Source organism: Hibiscus syriacus, unplaced genomic scaffold (assembly GCF_006381635.1).
Source record: "Hibiscus syriacus cultivar Baekdansim isolate YM2019G1 unplaced genomic scaffold, ASM638163v2 tig00116984_pilon, whole genome shotgun sequence".
NCBI lineage: Eukaryota > Viridiplantae > Streptophyta > Magnoliopsida > Malvales > Malvaceae > Hibiscus > Hibiscus syriacus.
The window spans coordinates 1,343,829-1,354,720 of record NW_024063507.1 but is presented as its reverse complement, the minus strand read 5'-3'; the positions used below and the strand labels follow the sequence as shown (position 1 = coordinate 1,354,720).

Below are 10,892 nucleotides of genomic sequence, written 5' to 3'. Positions count from 1 at the left end.
CTCATCCCTTTCATGATGCCTTGTATCGTATATGATCAGAGTCTTTTAAATTACTGCTGTTTTTTATTTGTATGGTTATGTTACTGAATTGCAGATGGAAACGGAGATGAAATTTGGTGGGTTGGCAAGCACATCGAATATGGTAAAAGGGGACCAACTTGAATTTATAAAATTTCAGGTGACAACAAATAATTGTTCAAATAAAAAAATCTAAAATATATTATAATTTTAAATTTGTAGGTGAGACGACCTTCACCGTCCTTATGTCAATCCCCGATGAAGTCGATGTTGACGGGGTCATTTTGGATTAGACTTGTAAATAAACTGAACGTTCAGCGAACAGTTCATGAACCGTGCGGCGGGAAATTCGTTTATGTGCTTTTATTTATTAAATGAACGAACATGAACAAGATTTTGTGTTCGTTTAATTAAATGAACGAACATGTACATAAGTCTCGTTCGTTCATTTACGTTCGTGAACGTTCGGTTATGTTCGTTTATGTTCGTTCGGTTATGTTCGTTCGGTTATGTTTGTTTATGTTCATTCATTTATGTTTAACCCAATCTTCTTAAATCAATTTTGGTGACCAAATTTGTAAGTATCTTAAAAATATTAATTAATTGATATTCTGATGTCCAACTCCATAATTAACCCAATTTTATTTGGAGATTAAATCCAATATGTTAACTTGTGAGGCACCTCGCACATATATTCATTTTTTCTCTTTTTTCCCCAAACCCTAGTGTTCACTGGAGAGTGGAGACGATCGCTTAAAGCTTCAAAACAAGTTATATTATAGTGAAATCTAAAGTTTTACAGGTCTGATTTCATCTTTTCTTTGTTTTATTTGGCTTAATAGTTTATATGTAAAGTTATAGCGGGTATCTTCACATCTAAAACTCAAGAAAACATCATACTTCTTTCTAGAAATAAATGGAAGATAAAGGTAACAATCGGAAGTATATGAGCATCAATAAAGAGAAAAATATATAGAATTTGCCAGAAAACAAAACAAAGGTTTCTATGCAATTTCTGAAAAAAGTGTAATAGCGGAAGTAATGAGTTTTCCAGGAAGAACCCATTAATAAGTAGAAAAGTGACTTTGACAATGAACTTTTGTTTTCATAGTTCTTGTGTGACATTTAGTAGTGGAGTAGACTTTAGGTACGTGAAAATTTTGAATGGTGGTTTTGCAATAATATCAGTTACAATATGTAGCATCGAAGGGATTTCAGATCTATGTTATTGCCTTGTAGTCCAATTTGTACAATTCGAAATCTTCATGCTGTTAAATTTTTACTCTGCCAACGGAAAGGACCATTATTAACAAACCTCACTAAAGTCTGACATTGATGTCACAAAACTTTTAGCCGGCGAATTTATTAGAATAACATAGTGAAAAATAATTGTTCATATGTAATCATGGACCACTAAGATAAATGTTATAGCGTTAAATTAAAGTCGTTTGAATCATTTAATATCTTTAAAAGATCGATCGAAATATTTAATATCTTCAAACATTTCATCACTGCTAATCAACTCTTACGCTATTTATCACTGTAGATTTGGTTGATTTGCATTGTCGACTATTTTTCATGAAAAGATAATGAAAGGTAGGGTCTCCAACGTTTATGTTTGTTTATGTTCGTATTCATTTATGTTCGTGTTCGTTTATGTTCATGTTCATTTATGTTCGTTTATTTATTAAATGAACGACCATGAACAAGTTATATTCCTTAATAAACGAACATGAACAAAAAAATTTGTTTGTTTATGTTCGTGTTCGTTTATGTTCGTTTATTTTTTAAATGAACGAGCATGAACATACCTCCGTTCGTGTGCGTTCGGTTCGTTTACATGCCTATTTTGGATAATAGGAAAAATATTGAATTGATGCCTGCAAAAGTGCATTGCGATGTAGCAATTGACAAGTTTTCTGGATTGGTTAACAATTTACATCTTTATCTGTTGAAAAGAAAGATTTCTTGATTACTATCCGTGAGAATAGATTGGTTAAGGTGATGAAATATAAGAAATGAGTATTTACACGTTTATTTTATTGTTAGATGAATAAAAATATATATTTTTTTAAATTTTTTAATAAGTAAAATTGGTTATTAATATTAACAGCAAGTAAATAATTATTTTTTTAAAAGATTTATTTTTATTTCAAAAATTATAATTATAATTATAATTAGGGTAAACACAAGTAGCTATTTAATTATAGTGTTGTTTTGTTGAATTTCCCGACTATTATAAATTATAAAATGGTTTATCGATTATAAGACGTTGCTTTGTGGAGTTGCTTTAAAGTTATAAAATAATCATCCGACTATTTATACAAAGAGAAAATAACCTCAGTGACCAAAAATCCATATAATATACGATTTTAACCAACTTTTTCGGATTTTCCAAAATGACCAATAAAATCGCAATGCGATCGCTAATTCGCAACGCGATCTCCATTATCGCAAATCAGTTTCCAGATTCATAACGCGATTATGACTATTGCAATGCGATTTTACAATTTCGCGTTGCGATTTTCCCAATTCGCAATGCGAATAAGTAAATCGCAATGCGAATTTGGAAAATCGCAATGCGATACTGACTATCGCAACGCGATAATACAAAATCACAACACGATACTGACTTTCGCAACGCGATTCTGACTTTCGCAACGCGATTCTGACTTTCGCAACGAGATTCTGAAAATCGCAATCATCTTCAAAATCCCAATCACAACCGGCTTCACCTTTTGGGACTGTTAACTTAGGTGATTTTTAAATGCAAACGTTGTATTATGTGTATTTTATGTGTGCACTTTTAACATTTTCAGATAGGCATGTATTAGTAACTTGAGTTTGAACATTGCTATGATCTGTTCAGTTGTTATCACTTATTAGACATTCATTTGACTATCGCAACGGGGAAATCGCAATGCGAAAATGACTATCGCAACGCGAAAATGGCTATCGCAACGAGAAAATCGCAATGCGAAATGAAAATCGCATTGCGATTTTCTCGTTGCGATTTTTATTTCGCATTTTGATTTTCATTTCGCATTGCGATTCTCTCGTTGCGATAGTCAGTTTCGTGTTGTGATAGTTTGTTTTGCCTTCAACATAATGTAGATTGAAAATCAACAAATCAACAATTACATTTCAATCAATTAAACAAGCATAAGTAAGAATTATGTACACATCAATTAAACAAATCAACATTTACAAATCATTTTTTACAAATCAATTAAACAATCAAAAAATAATAATAATTCTTATTTCCTCATCAATTATTGAATCAATGAATCAACTTTTGCAGCCGTACATCCATTTCACGCAGCTCACTTAAGGATTAACCTGCAGAAACCAAACATTTGCTCAAACAAGACTTCCTACACATCTAAAACCTACAAACATCAAATTATTGAATTCTAGGTACTTAACCAAACATTTTCAAACCAAAAGGAGTATATATGTTAACAAAACTTGCATTTGACTTACCAATTAACAATGGATACTTTCATAACGCGGATGCAGGTAGGCAGCGTCTCGAATATATCGCTCTAGCCATATAATGCCGAAACCACAAGCCTACTGCAGCTCTATCTCTATCGGTGGGAGGTAGAAACTCTGTGCTTCCCGTCGTCAAACGCGCCAAGCACAAGCATACGAGAGGACCACAATCCCCTCTGGCTCCCGGTGATTGTTGTGGCGCGGTCTCGTCTCTGACAACTGTGACATTGAACTTCTTTGGCTTCTTGTGTCCAGAATGAGTCCAATAATTAATCCCATCCAAGAATTTAGCCAAATGAGAGCTCCATCCCTTGATAATATCTCTCAAATCAGACAGTGATATGTAATTTATCATGTTGTCATATACTATTATCTTCAGGGATGAGAGCTGAAGTTGGACGAGAAGCCAATGACGACGTTCCAAAACAGGGATAAATACCTACAATCATAAGTAATAATTCATTTATTTGCGCACTTATTTATGAACACCTTTAAAAAAATTTAAAAGAAAAACACTAACCTTATCGACCTCCCACCATGCAGGATAAAGTTTAGCTTGTCCATTGTCCAACGAAAATGATTCATCTCGTTGATTCTTCAAGTGAACTGCGTGAAAAGCCGCCGGCATTATTGTATATCGCGAATTTTTTTTATTTTTCCTAAGCTTCCTTATTATTAGAAGACGTGACACCCACGCATCGATATGCTGTTTTACAAAAAAAGACATATATTAGTGAATTACATTAATTTTTAAAAAAATTAATCAAAATCATATATAAGACAAATATAAGACTTACCTCCCCATCGAAATAGCCACTGTCTTCAACCCCTAATAAACACCCACCAAGACCGATTAAAAACAAATACATCTCATCGTTGAGTTTGCTTATGTCAGTGTAACACCCTTGGCTCCGCTCATGTAGAAAAATCAACGGTCTTAGCCCAAAGGGTATTATCCAGAATTTTTCTGGTAGTTGTCTCCTCTCCACTTCAGATACCGGAAGGGTACTAGCGGTAACTCATACGAGAGCCAACTCATCCATCATGTCCGGCAACGGTGGGGGTTTCTTCAATAATTCGATATATTACCCCATGTGAATCGGGCTCTGGAATAGTGGGAGGACCTCTTCAACGATGACAGTGGCCTCTTGAACGGTGGGGGGACTCTTGAGGGATGATAGGGGCCTCTTGAACGATTGGAGGGGACTCTTGAGGGATGACAGGTGAGTCGGCTTCTTCTTGCGGAGTCTTCGCACCATTGGGGTGAAGGAGACGTAATAGCACGTGCACGCCGTCTTGCGTGAACTCCGTCGTGCAAGGAAAACCCGACGTAAACATCCACCTTATCGGGCCGCTAAAAAAATTAATACATAAATCAGTAAATAAACAGACATGATATTAAACAAAGACAAATATGTTTCAAACTTGCATTGTATTCACCCAAGTCATTATTCTATCATAGTTCACAAAATGCATCAGATAACATTCCATAAGTAAGCACTTATATAAACATTTAAAAGGACAACATATATAAACATTCCAGAAGAAGAATAGTTTACTTTCACAACACGAAACTTACTTTCGCAACGCGAAAATGACTATCGCAACGCGAAAATGACTATCGCAACGCGGAAATGGCTATCGCAACGCGGAAATGGCAAAATCGCAACGCGAAATGCTATCGCAATGCAAAATGCGAATCGTTGAGATTTTGTCGTTGCGATTTTCATTTCGCATTGCGATAGCCATTTCCGCATTGCAATAGTCATTTTCGTGTTGCGAAAGTAAACTATTCTTCTTCTACAAATTGAAACTTGAATGGATTGCATTACTTCAACCAAAAGACAAAAACAAAACCAAAAACAAATACTAACAAAAACAGTTTAGCAGTATTGGCAGCAACCGAATGAATTTATTAAGCAATCTAAGTGAAATGGTTAATCTAAGTGAAATTACGAGTAAATTTATCATCAAGTTAAATATGAAAAATCTTAAACTTACCTCGTTGCGTAGAGTATGAACCTCATTCTGCAACGATGCTACCAACTCACGTAGAGCGGCTACCTCACCGCGTAAAGTAAACACCTCAACACGCCATGCACCATCGTCTTTGTGTAAAGTACCGACCTCCTCACGCAAGGCATTGACCTCAATACGTAACTCCCCTAACTCATCCCGTGGAGGTGGAGAACAGGGAGATAAACGTCGTGGCAACTTTGCCGGTCGCCTATCTTGCGGTGATGGTGGAGAAGAGGCTCGATGATGTGACAGAATAGGTGATGGTGTCGTTGTGGAGGTGTATAGTCGGGTCGATCAGGTGATGGCTCTGGGTGAGGTGATAGCTCTGGGTGAGGTGATGGCTCTTGAAGTGGAGGCTGCTCATCATCCGTGCCATCAAAAAACGCTTACTAGCTTGCCACCAATCAGTGGCAAGCTCAGCTTCCGTGGGTGTCAGCCTCTGTAATGGAGTGTTAGCCTCCTAACAATATAAAAGCTCAAACAAAGTTAAACGTGTACTAGTAACTTGTTTATAAACATATGGTAGTATTTATGTTAACTTACATTATTTATTGTCGTATACCGTAGTAAATCTTCCCATTGCAAGGTCCGTTTCTTCTTCCAGGAAATAGCCCTGGGAATATCATTTGAAGTTTTTATTTCATATGTCTTCATGGCGGGAAAGGCCTCAAATATCCAAATCTACAAACAATATAATAACAAACATTAGTAATTGTTAAATAATTACTTATAATTTTGGAAACATTATATAAAATTCTTACCTTAAATGCCCAAATAAAGCCTGTCAAAGTGTATTTGGAACCATCGCCATGCAAACTTTTTCGATCATCCAAGGCAGACGATAACTTATTCCATGTAGCTTTCCATAAATACGAGCCCCACGGAAACAGGTTCCACGCATTTAGGTCTTCTACCAATTTGATTAGATCATTCGGAATAGGTTGTCTGGCCTCTCTGCCTAAAATGCCGGCATGCAAAAGTATTAGAAGGCATACTCGGACAACATCGATGTCATCCATCGAGTAAAACCAACTTTCTTATTCAATAATCTCGTCAGGTCTTCCACGTGTAGATTCGGCCTCTCCAGCTCAGGAAAAACCCGGGATAACCATGATGGGCGGGTAATGTGTCTAGTGTACCGACCTACATCATCGTGTCCGAAGCGTAGACCGGTGATTAAGCAAAACTCCTCCCGCCCAAAACACGTATACGCCGGTGGAAAATCAAATCATATCTCTTCATCACGACGTTGTATAGTATCTGGTAGATCGCTAGTCATGGTTTGATGAAACAGGTGTGTCAACATCGCATCTCCACCGGGATGTTGTACTTTCAACCATGGCCCGAAGCAAATATCCTCAAACATTTTTCTTTGTGCAGGTGAAAGCTTCGACGTAATTGTTTTGGCCAGGCTAACTTTATTTCTTAAGGTCAATTGAGCCGAATAAAAGTTCTACAAAAACAATAAACATACTAAGTTAGATATACCAAAAACTACACTGTGAAGATATACCAAAAACAATAATAAACATAAAGAGTAGTAGTTTATTCTTCAAACACTGTGAATTTCTTATTTGTCTTTGTTTTTTGGTTGAAGTAATGCAATTCATTCAAGTTTCAATTTGCAGAAGAATAATAGTTTCTGAAAATGAAAATCGCAACACGAAAATGATAATCGCAACGCGAATTTGACTATCGCAACGAGAGAATAAAATCGCGTTGCGATTTTGTCGTTGCGATTTTCATTTCGCGTTGCGATTCTCGGTTGATTTAATAAGCAATCTAAGTGAAATGGTTAATCTATTATTGAAATTAACAGTAAACTTATCATCAATTTCAATATGAAAAATCTAATAATAATGCAAAATTTTCAAAAAGAAAATAATTAAAAAAACTAACCCTCGGTGGTTGATTTGGTTGATTTTCCATTTCTGATTGTGAGGGTGGCTCTGAGAGATGGAGATAGACGGATTTCGCCGGAGATGGGGACGGATTTCGTCGGAGATGGGTGAGAGAGTGAGAGATGGAGATGAGACTGAGTTGTGATTTTAGGTTTTAGGTTATGAGTTGCGATTACGGGATATACTGTGGACGGTTCAGTGTTCCAATATATTAATATTCGTGTTTGGAATTTGAAAATAAAATACGCTTTGCGATACTAATGGCGCTTTGAAAATCGCATTGCGATTATGTATTATCTCGTTGCGAAAGTCAGTATCGCGTAGCGAAAGTAAGTATCGCGTTGCGAAAGTCAGTATCGCATTGCGATTTTGTATTATCGCGTTGCGATAGTCAGTATCGCGTTGCGATTTTCCAAATTCGCATTGCGATTTACTTATTCGTATTGCGAATTGGGAAAATCGCAACGCGAAATTGTAAAATCGCATTGCGATAGTCATAATAGCGTTGCGAATCTGGAAACTGATTTGCGATAATGGAGATCGCGTTACGAATTAACGATCGCATTGCGATTTTGTTGGTCATTTTGGCAAATCCAAAAAAAATTGGTTAAAATCGTGTATTATATGAGATTTTTGTAACTGAGGTTATTTTCTCTTATACAAATTGTCAACACTGAAGTTTTATTCTATATATCAGTGTGTTCTGATTTTATAGACGTTTTGGAAGGTTAGCAAAAACCCGCCGGATCCTCTCGAAGCAAACTCTATATTTAAATCAGTGCGTGAGGTTGAAGAAAGAAAGCTTAAAAAGTGAGATCGAATTTCAAATAAGGAAAAGCTTAAAAAGCTTTTTTTTTTTTTGTCTCTCCTCAGCTGGCTTTCTTCTCTCCCGCCGGATCCTCTCGAAGCAAACTGTATATTGTTTGGGATTTTCATTGAGTCCATTGATTCCTTCTCTCCGCTATCAAATCAAAGCTTTAATTACGTGTAGCAATCATGAGTTATATAATATTATAAATTGTCTGTCTGAGCTAGGGTTGGACTTCAAATCGTAATTGTTCTACCGTTATTAAGATTCAAATTCCTTGTCGTTCTTTAATAATTTCCTGAGAAATCTCCGGGAAAAATGGGAAAATTGGGGGAAAATGTTCCAGGCAAGTTTTCTTGTGCTGTCATTGGGTTTTTGGATTGATCTTATTTTCTGTTAATTTTTAGAAAGTTATACATTTGTATCTACTTTTCTCGGCTAACCCGCTTTATATGCATTAGTCTTGCTAATTGGAGATTAATTTCTACCGAGAGTTTATGGTCCAGTTTGCGTTATATGTATCAGTCTGCTATGTTTGGTTTTCTGTTTTGAACCCCACTGCTTGTTACTCTGTTTCGTCTCGCACTCTCTTTGTTTACTCTGTAGAGTGCATTTTATAAATAAAAAGCTATCGGTGCAGCGAAACGATGGACTGTTATCGCCGATATTTTCTGTTACACTGCAATTTGCGGCTGTGATCTGAGGCTATTGATGTGAAACTTGTTCACACTGCTGTTGAGCTCTTTAACGGTGGTGGACAAATAGTGGCAGCGGACACCGCTCAGCTCTATATGAAACCATAAAGTTAACGTTGCTTAAAACCTAATGTATCGTATTTACTACAGTGTTTTCGTGTCTATTAAACATGTAGCTTTCATGTCTTTAAAGATTACCATGTCTGAAATATCTTCAGCTATTTCATTGTTGCAGCTATAAAGGAAGAAGAAATAGACCGATGCCAGATTCAAGAATGGTACCCAAAATTTAAATCAGTGTTGATTAGGACTTTGATTCATGAGCTTCTTGAATCTTTTGTCCAGTACCTGGTCGATGACTCGGGACCTTTTGTACTTCCTGTTTCAATCTCAAACGAGGATGCCTTTCCGAATAGAATTCATATTCCAGATGAGGAAGAAGATTATCAAGTATCAGAAGGATCGAAGCAGAACCCTCGTTGCCACCTTCTTTCCCTAGATTTGAGTTAAAGATTAAGGAGTCAATTGAAGCCCTTGGGGGTGCAATCTTTCCTAAGTTGAATGAGTGCACCAACAAACTCTGCATGGATATGCACATCCGAGACTCTCCGGTGCACTACATTCACCGACATTGCTCTCTTGCTTCGCTCATCTGACTCTTTGATCCATGATCTATTCCATGCATATTCAAGTAGTGACAAAACCATTTCAAGACCACCAAGTTTCTTCCTTGCCCTTTGTAAATGGTACCGTCTTTACGACCGGAATTGGAATTTTGTTGCTTTGTAAGGGGCCAGAAGCTTGTAGGAATTTCGCAGTGGGAGGTTACTACATTTTATCCAGTTCTTTGTGGGAAGAAGAATGATCTTCAAGTGTTGATTGAAAAACTCTTTAATGTCAACTGGAGACTGAAATTTGAATCGGATGATTACACATTTGATGTTTATGTTAGAGATGATGAATTAGTAAAGGCATTGGATTTCAATCATTGGGGTGCTTTTACACTGTCGTTGTTGCTCACCTGGGATGAATTAGAGCGGAATCTCGGGGATGACGCAACCTTGGATGAATTGGAGCTGAATCTCAGGGATGAAGGAAACAATTTGAAGTTCAAATTGTGGAGAGCCAATGCGGTGTTCGGTCAGGTTTGAATACGGCGGTTCCATATGATTACTTGGATATTAGTGAATGCAATGGTTGGACCAATTCCTGAGAAATGCTGATGATGAGTTGTAGAGGTATCAAGTCTCCTGAAGCTGGAGCTTAACAACTTCATTTCCCTTTTTTAAATTTCGATCGATGTTTGTTGAGATATGTTAAAGTAGTGTATACACATAAGCTAGAGTGCTCATGCATACCATGCATGTAAGCTGAGAGGTGAAGATGGATGTGGCTAACCATCATAGGGAAGCTATTAGGAAACAATATTAGGGTTGTTAAGTTGTTAGAGTTTGTTATAAGTGTGCTATAAATAATAAGTGTAAGTGAGAAGTAAAGATGAGCTAATTCAAAAAAGAATGATTTTCTTATTCGTTTCCGTTAGTTCCTTTTGCTGTAATTACAACATTGCTTGACATGGTATCATTCACCGGACGTTTCTGAGGTTCCTTGCCTGTTGTGCCAAGCTCTCGATCATGGAGGCTCATGCTGGAAAGACCTTCACAAACAAGAAAGTTAACATCATCCTTGATGAAGCTAATTTCCTACTTTGGAAACAACAAATCTTACTGACTGTTCGCAATCATCGGCTGGAACAGTTACTAATCGGAGCGGCGTGTCCTCCTCCTAAAACAATTGAGGATGAGAATGATGATATGGTGGCAAATGAACCGCATGAGGAGTTTGTTGCATAAGACAATACAGTATCTTCCTGGTTACTATCCACGATCAGCTCACATTTAATGTACCAGTTTGTTGGAGCAGAGACGACAGCGGCGGTCTGGAGTAAGGTGCTGT

General features: G+C 36.9%; 1 pseudogene; it reads left to right on the top strand.

The window, feature by feature from the left end:
- The first annotated feature begins 8,559 nt into the window (after positions 1–8,559).
- LOC120192971 lies at positions 8,560–10,203 on the top strand (annotated as a pseudogene).
- The last annotated feature ends 689 nt before the right edge of the window (positions 10,204–10,892 follow it).